The sequence below is a fragment of the Brachyhypopomus gauderio genome, chromosome 20, assembly GCF_052324685.1.
Source record: "Brachyhypopomus gauderio isolate BG-103 chromosome 20, BGAUD_0.2, whole genome shotgun sequence".
Taxonomy (NCBI): Eukaryota; Metazoa; Chordata; class Actinopteri; order Gymnotiformes; family Hypopomidae; genus Brachyhypopomus; species Brachyhypopomus gauderio.
Window position 1 is genome coordinate 6371470 of NC_135230.1, and position 19965 is coordinate 6391434.

Below are 19965 nucleotides of genomic sequence, written 5' to 3' on the forward strand. Positions count from 1 at the left end.
TGTTGTCACGACTCTGATTATGGAATTCCATTTAATAAATCTCGCTCTCCTCAGCGTTTGTGTCCGCCTCCCTGTTCTGCCTCGCGCAGAACGTTACAAATACAAATACAGTCAGCCCAGACATTTTGGTGTCTTTTTTTAGTTTTGCATTTACTTCCTCCCTTACATCTCCCCTACCTAGCTGAACTGATGCTGTGAAGGTGCTCACACCAAATATTGTTTTTCTTTTCTTAAATGAGATAGTACTGATATGGTGAGTTAAGATATGCTGTGTGCTTCTTAAAGGGTCTCATGAGGTACTGATATGGTGATTTGTTTCCCTATCTAGGACTTTGTAATTACCCGTGCTAATATAGAGCATTATGAAAAAGAATACTTATAGGCTTTGACTAAATGAGAGTATTTGTGTAAACTGTGTATAGTTGTATATAACTGGTTTGTTTTGTATTCTCATGTTGGAGCTGTAGGGGAGGGTTGCTGTTTTTGTATATTGTTTATGTTGGTAGAGAGGTAGGAAGTATATTGTATTTTCTTTTACTTTCTTTGTGTAGGGAATTCAGTTGAAACACAAACTTCACACACTTCAACAAGTGATCCATAACCTCTTGTCTGGTTAATAGCTAATAGTCTGAGAATACGAATGTTCAGGAGACTGGTTATTACCTTGAGAGTAAAACTTGAATCACTTAGTGAACTTGCCAGGGCAGCAGCTGTGTTACAGCCTCGTAGGGCATTACTAATAGAGGTGATGAAGCTGGACTTCCCTGCTCCAACTGGGCCATGGACCAGAATCCTCAACTGAGTAACGTTGGCAGTTCTAAGCTGGAATTTCTGCAGTCTATCCAACATCTGGTCTTTGTTCCTTTCATTGCTATGTAGAAAGTACATCCAGGCATTAGTTACACTTTCTTTGCATGAATTATTTAATTATTGCAAATACTAGGCAGTGTTTTTGTAGTCACTGATCATACTTCCAAGTCACTGGCCTCCAAGGTTGATCAAATACTGTAAATGGTGCAAGAAAAGTATGAAAATCAAACATTGATCAATGAACGATGAAACTGAATTCAGAATATACTTCTGTGCTGCTTAGAATTTCTAAATATATTACAAAAGGCTGTCTAAAATGACCGTTATGTTGGTGTTATGTTCACATTATTCAACTAATTTCAAAGTCTTACCTGCTTATCTCAGGTACACTCTCATTTAAGTGTATTATGTACAGCCTCAGGTGTATGTTCTAGGTGCAGTTTATAAGTGGATCATATTTTTAAGAATTGAAATGTCAGATTTATTGAGAAACTGACCTAGAGGTGGAGGTGGTGGAGTTTGTTTAAAAAATAATTCCCACATGTCCATTACCTGCAGTACAAGGTACAGTTCAAATGATTAACGTGAAATGAAACATTTAAATACTCACATTTAAATTTAACTGTTGGGCTCGTATGTAACATTATCACCATGCTTATATTCTGTAATCTATCTATTATTGTGCAACAATATACAAAAATGTCAATATATAATACATTGTCATGGTATGGCCCCTGACTCCACCCCTCTGATGTCTCCTTTGTCACGGTACGGCGGGCCCCCTGCTGGTCGACTCCGTCCACAGCGGCAGTTGTCCTGTTGTTACGCTGTGTTCGTCCCTCAAGTGGGTGGGGCCGTTGATCCGCCTCACCTGAGGGTCGTTTGTTTGTCTATATATGTCTTGTCTTTGTACCAGTTGACCGCTGGTTATTATATCCTTGATTTGGATCTATGTCACGGGTTTTTGGTTTCCGCACTTTCTACATTAAAACCTCCTTTTTCCCTGAGACTTGGCGTGATCGCTTCCATTTTATTTCGCACTCCCTGTCCGTCACATCCCTGTTTGAATTTGTTCTTGTATGTTTTTTTTTTCCATGCGTGCTTTGTAGTGTGTGTGTGTTTCTGCAGTACCTCTCTCTAGTCTTATAGTGATGTGTAACACTTGTTGCTTGTTGTGATCTGTTTATGTGTGTCTTGTCTTTGTTCCTTGTCTGTTGTTATTTTGTCTCAGTGCAGTTACTTGTCTTTGTGTTTTTTAGCTCTATAATGCTATATGCCGGGAGTGGCCAACCTGTGGCTCGCGAGCCGCATGCGGCTCTTCGCCTGGTTTCATGCGGCTCCCCAGCCGGTCCGCGCTCTCACCTGCACAAACGGTCTGTGCTCTGCACCGGTTACCTCATCAACTCTGAGGGCGACACACTGTTACATCTTCATGGTGCGCGGTTTGTTTACAAGCTTAGCGAGCCGCTAATACTATTAAAACCAGCATAGTGGAAAGCACGCATCTTCACACGCTCACACGAGTTACTAATTCGCCAACTACTGGCGATCGATTGATCGCGATACAATACTTATTTTTTGTCCATTATACCCCCACCCCCTGTCAACAATCTATGCTCGCCAACCCCCCACCCCCGCGATCGATCGATCGATTGCGATATAATACTTATTTTTTGTCCATTACACCCCCCCCCCCCCCATTGCAACATTAAAATTCAAGAATTTTCAAGGATTTCAAGTACCCGTATGAACCCTGAAATTAGGACTGTCTGCTCCAAACTCTAAACTTTATCCTTTTTATCCTCAACCTGTCACGTTGAGGACCCCGGCCCCTCCCTTTTGGGCGTGTGTAAACGTTGTCCACGTGCTCTGTCTGCGTTTTCGGAACTCCGTGGTGATAGCTTTGTTGTGTGAATAATGTGTCTCACCTGTGAATCGTCTCGTAATCACATGGGGCTAATGTGGTCTGTCTATTTAATGTGCACTCGCGCAGTGTCCTGTGCTCGTCGTTGTCTACAGTCTACACGTTGCTGTGTTAGTGTATCTGTTCTCCGTGCGCTATTGCGCAATATCTGTTTATTAAAGTGACGTCTGTTGCTACAAAGAAGGATTCAGTGTCTCATCCTTCACGCCGCACCCACCGTCACAGAACGACGAGCCGACCAGAGACACCCGAACATGCCAGGCTACAAGCCAAACAGTGGTGGACAGTAACTAAGTAAATGTAATTCGTTACTGTACTTAAGTAACATTTCCATGTATCTGTACTTTACTCAAGTACTTTTATTTGGTAAGACTTTATACTTTTACTTCACTACATTTCAAAGCGAAAATTTTTCACTTCGCTACATTTACAGAAACATCTCGTTCCTTTTTCATTTTAAAATCAACGCTTAATAAAATACCGACAGGTCAAAGTGTACCGTGTCACAGACTATAACCAATCAGCGCTCAGTAAGAGATTAAGATTTGTACGCTAATTGGCTGTGGATCTGACATGGCTGCAACAGATGTCTTCCCCCAACACCCCTGGCCTTATTTAGCCCAATTGTTTGAATTCCTCGAAAAGAAAAATGATTCATATTCCTCCTCTGCATTCCGAAGAACACATCGCAGTCATCATTTATATACTCGCCATCAAACTTGAAAAAAACACATCGAGGTAAGTTCGCCATTAGATGAGTACTACCAACAGGGTGGTTTATATACCCCGGTTAATTATATCACATCGAAATACACTACATTAACAGATGCTTTTATCCAAAGCAGTGTGCTAGTACCCAAATTGCAATCTGTGGAGATGCTAAACGCCAGTTTAACACAGGAGACTCCCACATCAAACGTTAAAGCCGGGGACACATACACGCGAATTTGGTCAAGCGAAGCGAACTTCGAGGGAGGCGAAGGCAAGTAAATGTGAGCGAAGTGAAGCAAAATTATTAAAATTATTATTATCAGTGTTGGGGGGGGGGGCGGCATGTTTGTAAAATGTTGGCGCGGGGGGGGTTGGCGGCGGCGAGTGTAAATTGTTGCACACAAATTAAGTGTTATATCGCGATCGATCGATCGCCGGTGCATAGTATGGCGCCAGAGCGAACTAGTAACTCATTGAATCATAGATATGGATCAGAGGTAAATAAAATATATTTTTTTTCAGTGTGAGAAATCTGATGTATGGAGTGTGAAGAGAGTCTCTGGTGAAGACAGTCAGTGCGTGTGTCTCACGCTCATTGCGTGAGAGTTGGCAACCCTGATTATTTATTAATTATTATTAATTATTCGGCCAAGTTTAATATTATGAGTTCAGTTGGTAGGGCTGCACACAGTTCTAGTTGTAGGTCAGCAGGGGTTCAGTCCCTCAGTGGCATCTGGCAGCAGGAAGTGGCAGGTCCGCCGACCAGAAATGGCATGTACTGGCACCTGCCACTTAGCGAATGGCACCTGCCACTGTTTAGTGGCGCCTGCCACACAGCTACAGCGCATGCCGATCAAAACAGGTACATAGCAACACCTCCGATGACTCCAGCAGTCACTCCTAGAAGCGGCTACTCTGCTAAGCTAACTGCCTGCACGTAGCTCCACCATCAGTCTTCGTAACACTGTTTTCATTGCTTGTTTTGTTGGGAGAACGACTATGTTATGCTACGGTTTCCGAAATACTTGTTTGAATGAACGAAAACATGAACTACAGATGTATTTCAAGTCGTCATATCTATTGAATTAATTGTGATGTGTTATTCATGCTAAAACTAAACACTGTAAAGACCATTAGGCGTGTGTTCTTGTAACTTTTATTAATACTTTTCATTAGTGTGATGCCTCATCAGCGTATGCAATGGCACGTAGCTAAACGCCAGTGGCACGTGCCAATCGCCAGTGGCACCTGCCGCTCACACAACTCATTGTTGGCTCATAGTACATCAATAACAGCACGTAGCTTTTGTATGTAAACAATAGACTATGGTTACTGGCAAGTAAATATATAATGCAGTTTATTGATGTTTCTTTGTTATTAATACAGTAATACCAACAAAAACAACAACCTCACGATGCAGAAGGGAGGACACCCGTAGCGTGGCGACAATGAAACAATTAAACGTTTATTTAATAGCGCCGTGACTGGCGAGATATTTGATCAGAATAAGGACGTCAAGGCAATTCAACATTTAAACACGGATTTAAACACAACATTTAAACACAAAATTGAAGTGTATGCCCCATACGTTTCAATATCTTTTATGTGGGAAACAAATGGCTTGAGAACTGGGGTGCGGGTTCAGTGTGAGAACTCGGAGCGTTCGATTTCTGCATGGTCCTAGTACTTGATTCGGAACATTTGAAGCAGGAAGGTATGACACACAGGTCAAAATGAAACAACATTTGTACCTGGATTGAAGGATTCAAAGATTTATTGTCATATGCACAGTAAGGAGCAAGCTTCCCTGTACAATGAAATTCCTACTTTGCTGTCCGACCTGGATGTAATAATGTAAATAAATAAGAAATAAAAGGAATAAAAGAATTATGGAAATATATATATTTTTTTAAACCTGGTACTTTTCTCACTTTTTTCTCCTGAAGAGTATATACAAATGCTTTTCATAAACTAAAAAAAATCTGTTACATTTATGGTAAAATAGGCCTACTGGCAGCTGTGGTTGCCAGAACTTCACCGTAAAAAAATGCTGACAATATAAAAAACAATACGGTATCTTTTTGACAACCGTTTAGAACTGTTCTTTTTACGGAAAATGACTTTTTACAGTTTACAATAACACGCTGTAAAATTAACAACTTTTTAAATAAACCTATTTACGGTGAATCATTTGAAGAACAACTTTTACTGTAAACAATTACATCCCATCTCTATGATAAACGCATTACAATCATGATTATTGTACAGCATTTTATTGCAAAGTCCAATTTTATAATAAACTGCTGGCAGGCCGCCATCACCCGGGCCGCCCAGTTGTCGCATTTTAAGACAACAATACACTTTCATTTAAATTGCCTTTTAGCAACGTAATCACGCATGAATCCGTGATCTCGCAAAACAGACTCAATGCATTAAACATGGGGGCATGTCATTAGCACAGTAACGTTACACAAACACGGTAGGTAGACTCAGACAATGTACAACTACATAAACTAATACAGGGTGACAAACTAACAAAACACGTAATCAAACACATAATCAACAACAGCATGTCATAACACTTACACATAACGCGTATCAATAACGGAGCCGCTGGGGCTCATGGGAAGTAGCGCCGTCCCCCAGTGGGGGGTAAGCTTTCCAGACGCACCTAAAAGCCTTAAACTCTTCAGATTTCAACTTCCATTGTATAATTTGTATTTAACACAGTATCATACCTGAAAATGAGATAATAAATGAGAACACACAAACACGTTGTTTTCTCAGTGCTGTATTGCTAGTTGAATATGCCATGGCAATCGATTCAAGATAATAAGAGATCACATTAATCCTGTGTGGCAGGCGTCAGTGGCAAGTGCCATTAAAAGCTATGTGCTGTTATTGATGTACTATGAGCCAACAATGAGTTGTGTGAGCGGCAGGTGCCACTGGCGATTGGCACGTGCCACTGGCGTTTAGCTACGTGCCACTGGCGATTGGCACGTGCCACTCGCGTTTAGCTACGTGCCATTGCATACGCTGATGAGGCATCACACTAATGAAAAGATTAATAAAAGTTACAAGAACACACGCCTAATGGTCTTTACAGTGTTTAGTTTTAGCATGAATAACACATCACAATTAATTCAATAGATATGACGACTCGAATTACATCTGTAATTCATGTTTTCGTTCATTCAAACAATTTCGGAAACCGTAGCATAACATTCGGCTAGTCGTTCTCCCAACAAAACAAGCAATGAAAACAGTGTTACGAAGACCGATGGTGGAGCTACGTGCAGGCAGTTAGCTTAGCAGAGTAGCCGCTTCTATGAGTGACTGCTGGAGTCATCGGAGGTGTTGCTATGTGCCTGTTTTGATCGGCATGCGCTGTACCTGTGTGGCAGGTGCCATTCGCTAAGTGGCAGGTGCCATTCGCTAAGTGGCAGGTGCCAGTACATGCCATTTCCGGCCGGCAGACCTGCCACTTCCTGCTGCCAGATGCCACTGAGGGACTGAACCCGCTCTCTTGTAGGTGCTAGAGCTTCTAGCTTCCCTGTCCCGCCATGTGGTGGACAACTTATAACCTCAAGCTAGATCTGAAGTGGCCGGTTTGATTATTGTTCTGTTTGGTGGTGAATTATGTTTTCATATTAAACGGTGTGTCTACTTGTCTACCTTTCTAGTGTGAATTATTAATATGGATAAAATTTGGAAATGAATGTCATGAGGATAATATAGGCTAGTTTTGTGTATTTTGTCTTTGCTAGGCAAATGTAAGGCACGGTTTCCTGTGCACCTGTTGATCGAGTAGGCCTAGGGGTTTTGATGTGACGCTAAAAAAAAAGGTTTTTACTTTTAATACTTAAGTATTTTTGAAGGCAGATACTTTTGTACTTCTACTCAAGTAAAAAATTGAGGTGAATACTTTTACTTTTACTTGAGTAATATTCAATGCAACGTAACTGTACTTTTACTCAAGTACATAATTGGTGTACTTCGTCCACCACTGAAGCCAAAGCCCAAGAAGGGCAAGAAGCCCAGCAAGCGGCACCACCACGCGTCTTCCTCCTCCCCGCGCCGCAACTCCACGCCGACTCCGGAGCAGCTGAAGCGGGATCCCGAGTGCTCCTATCTGCTGTGTGCGGCTCGGGAGACCGCTATACCGGAGTTGGCTGAGGAGTACCGCAAGACAGCGGTGCGGGTGTGGCGGGAGAGACATCACTCGCCTTCCCGGGAGCTCTCGCCTGTAAGGGTCAGTGTCCCCGAGCTATATGGGGCAGAGGGCGAGCTGGAAGAGGACTCCTCCCCGCACCACGAAGCCACGCCAACGTCGGAGCAGCTGAAGCGGGATCCGCAGTGCGCCGACCTGCTGCGGATGGCTAGACAGGCGTCCAGCCCCGAGTGGGCGGTGGTGCTCCGCCAGGAGGCGGTTAAGGTCTGGTTGGCCAGACACCCGTCTCCTCCCCGCGCCTTCTCACCGCTGAGGGTGGGCTCGTGCGTCCTCGGAGCTACCGAGTCCACCCCAGAGAGCGAGTTCGGGGAGGAGGACTCCGACGAGGAGCAGGAAGGAGAGGGCTACCCCCCGTCGCCAGATGACGCGTCCATGGTGGACTACGGCGGAGAGGTAGAGGACTACCCTCCCTCTATATGCGACGCCTCCACCGTGGACTACGGTGGAGAGGAGGAGGAAGAGGAATACCCTCCGTCAGAGGACTCCGCCTCCACCGTGGACTACGGTAGGGAGGAGGCGGAGTCGGAGGAGGAATCGGAGGACGAGGATTACCTCCCTCCGCCCGTGTGCCCCTCTCGCACCGCAGAGAAGGGTGAGGAGGAGGAGGGCTCCTATACTACGGAGGAAGAAGAGAGCCCTCCCCCCTCAGAGAGGTCTGCGGAGACCGTAAGAGGGAAGCGGACGCCCTCTTCCGCTCGCTCCAGAGACAGTGCTATGGACTGCTCCCGGGGTGGCAGCCCGGAGCAGTCCATGGAGTGGAGCCGGGGAGAAGAGGAAGAGGAGGAAATGGAGACCGAAGGGGACCACTCACACGGCCCGTACGCTAGCCCCGGCGCTCCTGGCACGTCAGCCCGCCGCGCTGCCCCTGGCACGTCAGCCCGCCGCGCTGCTCCTGGCACGTCCGCCAGCCGCGCTGCTCCTGGCACGTCCGCCAGCCGCGCTGCTCCTAATGGAGGGATCGCAGCGAAGGCAGGAGGGAGACTGCCCAACGCAGCACCAGCAGCGCCGGATCTCTCTCCTCTACTCACGCTCCTCCTGGCGCCTGTTATGTGTTTGTCTGTGCCAGTGTTTGTCAGTCTTCCCGTGTGTATTCCTAACCCATTTTTCCCATTCGTTCCTCTATGTGTCAATGTGCCTGTGTGCGTGTTTGTGAATGTCCCGTGTAACGTGTCTAACGTCTTTTCCCCTATGTTCCCAGGGAGGGTGTTCTAGGCGGTCCGTGGCGGACGCTTCCCCGAGGGCAGTCACCTCCCAGACGCAGGACTGAGCGCGTCGGATCCGCCCATCGTCGTGGGTTCGGGGCACTCGATCCTGTTGGCACCCCGGGACGGGTAGTGCCCTTGGAGGGGGCGTCTGTCACGTTGAGGACCCCGGCCCCTCCCTTTTGGGCGTGTGTAAACATTGTCCACATGCTCTGTCTGCGTTTTCGGAACTCCGTGGTGATAGCTTTGTTGTGTGAATAATGTGTCTCACCTGTGAATCGTCTCGTAATCACATGGGGCTAATGTGGTCTGTCTATTTAATGTGCGATCGCGCAGTGTCCTGTGCTCGTCGTTGTCTACAGTCTACACGTTGCTGTGTTAGTGTTTCTGTTCTCTGTGCGCTATTGCGCAATATCTGTTTATTAAAGTGATGTCTGTTGCTACAAAGAAGGATTCAGTGTCTCGTCCTTCACGCCGCACCCACCGTCACACAACCGAACCCCTGGTGAAGGGGTTTGTAAGGATAAAACTGAATTGGCCTTTATTTGGAAGAAATTATGTACCAACTTAAATTAAACTTCCTTGTCCTCTTGGAAGTTTATTTGACAAACATGAAAAAAGTAAGGAGCACACAAATGTGGCACTTGCTAATGAACAAGCTAACTAAGAAGAAATGTCCAGTTGTTCACTTAGCAAATGGTGAGACAAGCTGAATGAAGAACAGTGGCAAGCTGTTTAATATTGTTCTCCTCACCTTCCATAAAGCTAAACATGTACGTCCCATGTCTTCATATTCTGAGGACCTTCCATTACTGAAGCTGCTAGAAGTAAATGTAGGAGGTGCTTATCATTCACGTGAATGGTGCTCACGGATCGTGCAGCGCATCGCTCACACCATCAGCATGGAGATACGAGCCAAGTTGCAGTTTACTGAATTTTGGGGGCTGTTTTTGATATATCTGAGGACATCACTAAAACTGAGCAGGGAAACATTTACATTGTGTTTTATTTTCTCTAGTTTTGTTTATTGCTCAGGAGTGTGTGTGTGTGTGTGTGTGTTTGTGTGTGTGTGTGTGTGTTATCACTCCTCATTTTTGTGCTCTGCATTTTTTACTAACTGGCACTTGGGTCCTCCCTTCTCTGTTTTTTACGTGGTGTGTACGTCTCTGTACTCACCACATTACAGGAGTATTCCCCTTTCTTTGATGAAGGGTCAGCAATCATGTCAGCCATTAACATTATGCACAAATGTTCAGAGCATCCTAGAGATTACTTTAAATGTTTTTCCAGGGAAGAAATGGACCAGGTCTCACAGGACAGGACCTTCAAATCCCTATTTTTGCACAACCTTTTGAGAACCCATGTCACACTTTTGACACGCCAAGGTGACCTGTCGATGCGTGAGATCAGAAAGACCACACAGACAGTTTGGGAGACTGTTGTGCAGCCCACTATGCCTGGAGGAGACTCCAAAGAGCTCCAAGATCCTCCCTATGCTTTCCCTGTAAATTCAGAAACTGTTCTTTCTGCAGGCACCTCTCACTACTCTCGTCACAGGGACAGAGCAAAGAGGTGTAAAGAGAGGTAGAACGGGGGACAGCTACAGTATAGTAAAGGATCAAGTAGTGGACCTCCACCCTGAGCCAGAGGGAAGGCATAACTGACATTATATGAAGTTACATGTAAACATTCAGCCTGTAAGCATGTAGCTATTTTTCCAGATCTCTGACCTTTTAAAAGGGAGATGTTCCTGGAATCATCTACGCTCACTTTCAATGCAATAGGTTCTCTACTAAGGGGTGTGTACCCGGTGTTACCTCCTAACTTCTATACTACTTTTTACCTCTCACACACATCTTTTACTCTCTTCTTCGCAACTAGCGTAGCAAAAGCTGTATACTTTTGGGACGCTGTAGATGTGCAAATGCGCATAGAACATAGTTAAGCAAATCTGCTACCACTGTGGTGCAGACCTGACAAAAAGGACTAGCATAGTTTGGATAACAATTCCTCAGGACCACTAGAAATGTTGGTTATCTTTGAATGTCAGCTCCTTGCGCTCAAGTGTACACTTAGCAATAGCAGCATTAGAAATGTATTTTGGGCTTTAAATATTTATATATTTGTCTATCACAGGATAGGATTTGAGACATTACACCTCAGTTAACCCCACGTGTATGTTTTACTAGATCCCACAAGGGACCACTCTAACTAGCCACTAACCGAAATGTCTTTTAGTCAAATAAGATATTTCCCTTTAAACATTGTTAGATTTGTTCCAGCTAAACAGGCTAACACCAACATGTGCTAACTTCCCCTGTCCTCATGCCTGATGCACTTCCTCTTTTCCATCAAAGGCATTTAACCCTGCATGCATGTGATCTTGTTTTCTTTGTATAAAGCCAAGTGAAATCTAAGGCATTAGTATCCTTTCATTGTTTTTCTTTTACTGTTTAAGAACTGCCCAGTAGTGAACTTGTTGCCCAGATGTTTCTCTACAGCATCCCCCAGCCATCTCATGGATTATGCTATGAGTGGGATGGACAACTTGCCTCATCATGGAATTGATCACCTCCCAGTGGATGCTACAGGGAACATGTACTGCATGGATAACCTTTTGTGCTCTTCAGGACTATGACATCAGTCTGAAGACCAAGGGGGGAATGTAGGTACCATGCTAAACCAGCAGGTGGCAGTACCACTGGTAACACATTGAACTGGCTTGCTTTGACGGAAGAAAGGATGTATCTAAAGTATGTGGTATCAAGGTGTTTCAATACCCTGATCGGCTCTCCAGCTCTCTGGTCTGATCTTCACTGAGGCTAGACCTATTTAAGGGTGGCTCCGCCATTTCAAATTCAAATGTGCCATATTTGTCAATTGTGATTTTTTCACCGCAATCGAAATTTGTCCTCCGCATTTAACTAAGTTTTCTGTTAAGACATTCTCAGTGTTTTTGTGTTTAACTTCATTTACATAATCTACATCAAGATTTGTTCATACCAAGTTCTTTTTGCTGCAGGGTTGCCATCTTTTGACGTTCGCTTGTAGTGAGATTTTAACCTGGAGCCGGGTGGCGAGTGTATTTTGTTGAGCGGGGGGGGGGGGGGGGGGTGGGGTTGTGGCGAACGAAAGTTGTTGAGCGGGGGGGGGGGGGGGGGGGGGGGGGGGGGGTTGGGGGGTGGCGAACGTAAAATGGACACAGATTCAGTGTTATATCGCCGGTGGATGGCGCCAGAGCTAGCGAACTAGTAACGTATTGAATCATATATGTGGATCTGAGGTAAATAAACTGGATATCGGAAGTGTGGCGTGAGAGCGTGTGAAAACGGTCAAATGCGTGTGTCTCACGCTCAATGCGTGAGAGTTGGCAACCCTGTTGCTGTGCGTGCAATCTCTGTCTGTCTGATAACTGATATAGTCTTCCCCTGGCTCAGACACACAAATTTTTAGTTATTTAGTCAGCGCCATTACCCTTTGTTCTGACCACGTTAGAATAAACCAGCTGAGCTCATTAACATATAGCCACGCTACTCTACTGTTTGAAGTCAGTGCCAATTTAGTTGCTTTGTTCTCCATAGGAGAACTGAGACTACAATTCCCGCCTCCTCAAACACGCACACCCGCACAAGCGCATGCACACACTTACACTCCTCCCCCTTCTACTCCTTCACACACTAGATGCCGAGTCTTCACTTGTGTTTTAGAATAGTTTGTTGTAATTAAATGTATTTATGTATTTCACCAAATTGTCTGTGTTGATATCATGACAACTATGTGACAACTATATAGTGAACTATTTCTGTAGTAGGGGGCGAACGCAGAGGAGTGATCTTGTGATCTGCCATGCTTAATTTCTTATGCAATCACGTGACAGCGAGTTGTCATCCTGGTCTCGGGATGAGATCGGTCTCAGAGTGGAGATGGCCTGAGAGGAGAGATTTATGGCCAGACTCTGTTGAACAGTTGTATCAAAATGTTCAGAGCCATGATACCAGGGCCCTGCATACCCAGAAAACCCAGGACCTTTAGACCATTTGGGTTGACTAGATTTGACATGGGGACTAACAATGAGTCTAGCAGGGGTCCATCAATTCATAGTGCTGGAAAAATCATTACCAAACAGGTATGCATCAGTCACACCTTTTCAGGTTCCATATGTACATTCCTCATGGTGGCCCTACCAGCCTCAAGAAAGGGATTTAGGCATGCCAATTTTGGCCATTGATGCTAAAAGCTACAATGGCAAAGGTCATAAGGCAAAGCAAGGCCTTGGACATGAATAGTCCATCATCATGTATCCACCATGTATGTTTGAACCTGTGTTTATTTGGAATCGGGTATCTGCACATTTTTAAATCTCAAATTCAATGGCTTTTAGGACCTTTTTAATACCTCTCACAAGGAAAAATAATACTATTACTGGGGATGCAGGTGTGTTCCACATCGTTGGGGGGGGGGGGGGGGATTGCTGACGTTGTTGAGGCCGTATACTCCAGCGCTAGGAATCTAGCACTAGGACCCTGGAGCGGTTATTTTCTGCATGGTCCTAGCGCTAGATTCGGCAAAGTTCACATCGCGCCAGAACAACTAATAATTTAATGCCTCCCCTCATAAAATTCCAGACATTTAAAGACATTTTTAGGCCTTGAATATGGAAAACTACATTTAAGACATTTTAAGACTTTTTAAGGACCCGCGGGTACCCTGTTTGGAATACTAGGTAATGACATTGATTCCTGTAGTTTAGTAGTAGTCTGGCTCAAGGGTATCTTGAATTCTGACCTATCTATGCAACTATCTAGGATACATTCTGTGAACAGATGCAAAGCACTTTGTAAGTTGCTCTGGATAAAAGCGTCTGCTAAAAGCCACATATGTAAATGTAAATGTCTCGTGTCTATGTTTAACTCTGTTTTGTTTTTGTGCTTTGTTTCCTCTTTGTGTGCTTTGTTTCCTCTTTCTGATCATTCTTTGATTTCATGGCCATCTTTGTTAACATCTATTTATTACTATGTTGTAATCAGCCTGTGTAATGTAACGTCGGCTCTGTGGTAGTGGCAGGATGACGTCACTACCCATGATCACCCGTGGCCCCCTAGGGATGTTCTTTGGTGTTTTAGTGTCATGTTTATCTTGTTTCGGGGTTTATGTAACTTTAATCATGTATGTTGTTAGATTAAGTTAAAACCCTATATTGTTTCATGTATGTGTGCACTGTTTGAGTTTCCTACCATGTTTGTGTGATGTGAACATTTTTATGCCATGCCCTCGTGTTACCTGTAAGTTTAGACCTGTTTTGATCACTCATTCTGATGAAATTGGTCATCGAGGTGATTAATTATACCTGTTTCTAAGTCAGCATGGAGCTGCCTATGACGCATTCCTCCCATGCAGCTGTATTTATAGCATGCATTTTCTTAGTGTTGTTACTAGTCTTTTGTTCTAACCCCATTATGTTCATGGAGCCTGTTCTTACTACTTCAGTAATTCTGAACATTGTTTAGCATTTTCATTGTTTCATTATTGTAGCCTGTTCCCTGTAGATTATTAGGTCATGTTAGTTCTGGTTTCCAGATGTTACAGCAGAATCTGTGACCATCCGATTCTTCGATCACAGACCACTGTTACACAGGCCACTGTTACACATGTTCTGCCTGTGTGTTATCGAGAATGGGCACAAAGAACAGCGTTTACACAAACAACTCCTAAATATATAACAGTTCAGGGGTGTGTTTCCGGTTAATGAACAATCTTAGAGATTTATGATTTTTAACACTAGAGCTCCTGAGAATTCAGGATTCTGAGGACATCACCCCTCCTTCTTCTCCTTCTTGCCAGCAATTAGCAAAGCCAAACATCCCCCTTTATTAAGTTAATTCACAGAGCAAGACTGAGGCAGCAGCCTCACCCAGAAAGTCTCTGATCACAGAGATCACAGATCACAGATCACAAACAAGCAGAAACACAAATGCTTCTATCAAATGCTTCTAACACAAATATAGATAGATAGATAGATAGATAGATAGATAGATAGATAGATAGATAGATAGATAGAGAGGTAGTATAAGCAGTGGCGTGCACACATAGACGTCAGGTGTTGCTAAAGCACCACCAACTGCTCTTTATTAACGAAAGTGCCCTTTTGAAACTTCGGTTTTAAAAAAATATATATATTAATATATATATTATTATTATTAACATTTTACTGAGGTCGGTTTGAATTGATCTTTTGAAAACCTGAGAGATTAAAAACAATGCCCTGAAATGAGCCACCACCTCGCACACACCCAACCTCTGTCTTCCTTTGTCACACCAGATGCGCTGCATCCATAGTTGCCAGGTTTGCGGTTTTCACGCCAAATTTGGCTAGTTTGAAAATCCATCCGCGGGTAAAAAATTCTGGGGTCGCTGGGTGGGGTTTTTTGGGCTACTTTTGAGTTGGGCCACCACGGAAGTTACAAGTCAACACAAAGAATCGATCGCGATATAATACTTAATTTGTCTCCATTTTAAACACTCGCCACTCCCCCCCGGCAACAATTTGTGCAGTAAAATGTCTCATACAGCACCAAACTACTAAGCATTTTTAGCCGACTGGTCACCTGATAAACTAGTCGCTCTAGCCCAAATCAATGATAGATAACGTGAGGATGACCACATACAAATAATTAAGGTAGAGTTTGCAAATCTATGTGTTAAGCTGAACGTTTTGTTAGGCAACATAAATTAACACATTCGTTTGTGAAAGAAGAAATGGGAAGTTACCCATTAACTGTGAAAAATGCCCATTTGTATTCGTGTAATGACAACACTCAGTAGCCTAACTCCTCGTAGTCTTTTTACTGTCTTAATTGTAGGCCTATATTGATTTACTAATTGTAAAATATATGCAACAAGGCCCGCAGACAGTGGAGGATAAACAGAAGTTAACTGAAGGACTTAACAATGACTGTATATAGTTAATATTGGATATGGCTTTTATCAGTTGGCGGTGTGATTTTTCCATTGAAAACTCACGTTTAGAGAATGTTACAAATAGAAGTCAAATTTCATTCAACATGTGCTTGTAATTTTTTTTATAATGAAGTGCGCTAAAAAGTGCCCCCCCCTTGCCCGAGCACTTGCCCCCCAAAATGTCTGTGCACGCCACTGAGTATAAGAAATGTACAAAGAGCAAGATTCAAGCCTGCTGTTTAGATCACAAACAAGCAGAGACACAAATGCTTCTATCAAATGCTTTTAACACAAATATAGATAGATAGATAGATAGATAGATAGATAGATAGATAGATAGATAGATAGATAGATAGATAGAGAGGTAGTATAAGAAATGTACAAAGAGCAAGATTCAAGCCTGCTGTTTAGATCACAAACAAGTAGAAACACAAATGCTTCTATCAAATGCTTCTAACACAAATATAGATAGATAGATAGATAGATAGATAGATAGATAGATAGATAGATAGACAGATAGATAGATAGATAGATAGATAGAGAGCACATGAATTTGTTTTCCTGTCTTTTCCTCTCCTTTTCCAGCCTGCTGTTTAGATCACAACATTTATCAGTGATGCAGTGATGCAACACGACCATGCTAATTTTCGCTAGCAATGATATGGGATTTCCTATATAACATTAGCCTCAAGCTAATTGCGCCATATAATTTCTTAGCTTTTCAAACGCGGAAACAGAAAGTGTTTGATTACAACAAATATTATATAGTATAGTATATGAAATATACAAAGAGCAAGATTCAAACAATTTTATTTATTTTTATTGTTTGACTGGACTCATTAGAGAAACTGTCGTCTCTACGTGCGATTGAATTGTAACTTTTGAAACACGAGTCTACAAATTTTCTGCCGTTTGTTGTAGTATCGGTAACATACAGTCTGCTTGTAACTTAAACTTTTTCGTGAAGTATCACGTTTGGTGTTTTGGTCATATGAGCTTGGGGGTGAGCCAGCTTGTGCTTTGGCAGGCGTATGAGCTGGGGGTGAGCTGCTTCCACCGCATTACCAAGACAATGGGCGTTAATCCCTTCACAGCAGGGGAGTGGGCTACATGGACCTCCAGTCCAGACCGCCAGTCTCCTTTACTTTCTCCTTCGTTCGTGGTCATGTCTCGTGGTGAGTGTTTGTCTACGTGCTGTGTGTTTGTCGTGTAAATATAAATAACGACGCGGATGTGAGCGAGTGTGTGAGTGTGCCGTTGTGTGTGTGTTTCGCTGGTGGTGTTCGTGTGTGTGTGTGGACGGGTCCACCGATGCGTGCTGCACGCTAGACTGCGTGAGACGCGAGAGTCTCTCGGCTCTTTCGCTTCGCTCACCAGATATCCCGTGGTGACGGGGGTGAGCGACTGCGAGCCGAGGAGACGCGTCCCTGTGGGCGTGACGCGTAGGCCGCTCTCTCTCTCCATGTATCCAATGATCCCATGGTGAACATGGTGAGAGAGAGAGAGAGCTGGAGTAGGCGCGTCACACTCTACAGAGCGCGCGCATCGGTGGGTCCTGTCCGTTTGTTTGTGTTTTCTGTCTTTGCGTGTTCGTTTTGTCCTAGCGTGTAGCATGATTTGTTTTATGTAATTCCTCGCTTGCACCCCTCTTTGCTGTGTGTGGGGAGGGGCCCATTTGAGGTCCCGTGCGAGGGCGTCTTAGGCGCGTATATGTTATATGTTGTGTTTGTGTATTTATTTTGTTATTCCCAGTTCGGAGACCTGTCCTGTTGGGAGGGACCCCTGAGCAGGTAGGAGCCCCTGTACCCCTTTAAGTAGGCAGAGGATGCCTGGGGTGTTAGCAGCAGGGTGTCTCCTCAGGCTAAGAAGGGGTCTCCTCCCCCCTGGGTAAAGGGGGTTTTAACAGGCAGGGTAAATGCGCTTTATGTTATGTGTCGTATGTGTGCGTGTGTTTGTTATGTGTTGCAGGCTGCTCCTGGTGGTGGACTGTGGCACTCCCGGACCTTGTGGGGTCTCCAGGAGGAGACCCTCCCCTTCCAGCTCGGGGTGACCAGTGTGTCCCTGTTGCGGATTGCCAGGGCCCTGGTCTCTGGCGCTTCTGGGTTGGGTGGAGGAGTCCACCTTGCGATGAGGGGCCCCGGGAGGGGTTCACTCCCCAGGAGGCTGGGGTGACCCCTAGCGAAAGGCAGGGGTCAGCTCTGAGTGAAGAGGTAGGTTAGGGAGGTGGTCAGTGGAAGCCGTGGCCGCACCCCAGTGTGGCAGCCTGCACACATCCACACCAGTGACGTGTGAGGAGCTATGTGCTCCCGGTCCGCACACAGCTGTGGGGCTCAAGCAGCCTAAGGCCGGTTAGGGCGTGAGGGCCCTGTGACCGACCGGGGCGTGGTTTCCATCTTGTTGACGGCCCAGTCTGTCCAGGGTCCCGCCCAGGAGGCGAGCTAACCTGTCTGTCTTTTTATGTTTTCAGCTCCAGGACTGCAGGGAACGGGTCCCTGCCTTGTCTGCGTCTAGTGACAAGGAGCAGATGTGTGTGTTGTGTTTTAGCTCCAGGACTGCAGGGAACGGGTCCCTGCCTTGTCTGCGTCTAGTGACAAGGAGCAGATGTGTGTGTTGTGTTTTAGCTCCAGGACTGCAGGGAACGGGTCCCTGCCTTGTCTGCGTCTAGTGACAAGGAGCAGATGTGTGTGTTGTGTTTTAGCTCCAGGACTGCAGGGAACGGGTCCCTGCCTTGTCTGCGTCTAGTGACGAGAAGCAGATGTGTGTGTTGTGTTTTAGCTCCAGGACGGCAGGGAACGGGTCCCTGTCTTGTCCCCACCCTCCCGCCCCTTTGTTGTGTTTTGTGTGCTGCCGCTGTAAGCCGCACATCCGGAGGGGAGTGCGGCTTTGGTGGGGGGGTCTGTCACGTTGTGGGGGGGCCCCCTGCCGGTCGCCCCCCTGCCGGTCGCCCCCGTTTACAGCGGCAGCTGTCCTGTTTTGGTCACGTAATGTTCGTCCCTCAGGTGGGCGGGACCCGTGATCCGTCTCACCTGAGGGTCATTTGTTCGTCTATATATGTCAATACTGATTTGAGGACATCAGTATTGTGTGCATGTTTTATGTTTCAAAATTTGACCAACGCACTTATCAACAATTTTGTGAAAGCAATGAACAACATTAAATAATCTTATAGTGAGTTAGTGAAAAAAGAACAGAATGTAACAAAATGATTACACACACTTTTGCTCAGTAATGAGTACCTCACAGTTCTGTCAATGTCTCCAAATTGTTATTCAATAGCTCTACTGTATTTGTCCACCCTGATTTTACATATGCACACATCATTTACATTATTGAGAATCTGAAAGTAAATACCACACAGAGTATTCTAAACGTTTGTAAAATTTAAATTTCACTTGAAATAAAAAAAAACCGTGAAACTGGTACCAAAATTAATTTCCTTCTAGTGAGTGAAAGTTTACTTACTTTCTGTATCAAGCAAAATCAATCTTCCCTGCAGTGTTACTGCTGCTGTAGGTTCGTACTCAAGTTCTGCACGGATGTATGACAATGACAGTGAAGTAACACTGGATTTCAGCTTCTAAGACTGACTGTAATGATAGGCTTTACAGGTATGAATTACACCCCAGACGGGCCCCCGGGTGTTTAATATACTCAGATTGGGATGGGGCGGGACTAACTACAGATCTGTCTAGAACAAGGAGAGTATATAAATGCAGGTATGAAAATCCTTATGAAGATGGATACATGTCAAGAAATGTAGTTTCTTGTAAGAAGTGTATATGCAATTTGAAACAATAAACTTGCTTTGTTTTGAAGTCAGTCTCAACCTATTTTTTAATGGGTTATATTTGTTGTTTTGGCCTTGGTTGTGCAGGAAGTTGAGACCCTGCTACAAATATTGTAAAACCACATTTTACTGACATTATATGACAGTAGCTTTTACCTCATTGTTTTGATTGATAAACTCGTTTAATCCTGAAACAAAACTTGAGTGTTGCATAAGTAGCCTATGTAACAAAGAAAACACATTAACTTTTTTACTTTCACTTTTAAGAATAGGTAGGCACATGTGACATCCTGACGTCAATAGGAATAGCCCAAAATACCAAGAATACTCCCAACAAAGG

The 19965-nt window shown here is 44.5% G+C and overlaps 1 long non-coding RNA gene across 1 annotated transcript; it reads right to left on the reverse strand.

Moving 5' to 3' along the window:
• Window positions 1–966: 966 nt before the first annotated feature.
• On the reverse strand, window positions 967–19430 carry LOC143484473 (uncharacterized). The gene is made up of 3 exons (XR_013122646.1): window positions 19301–19430; window positions 1308–1362; window positions 967–1005 (listed from the first exon to the last, which is right to left on the reverse strand). It is a non-coding gene; the product is annotated as an uncharacterized LOC143484473 (long non-coding RNA).
• Between the last annotated feature and the right edge of the window lie 535 nt (window positions 19431–19965).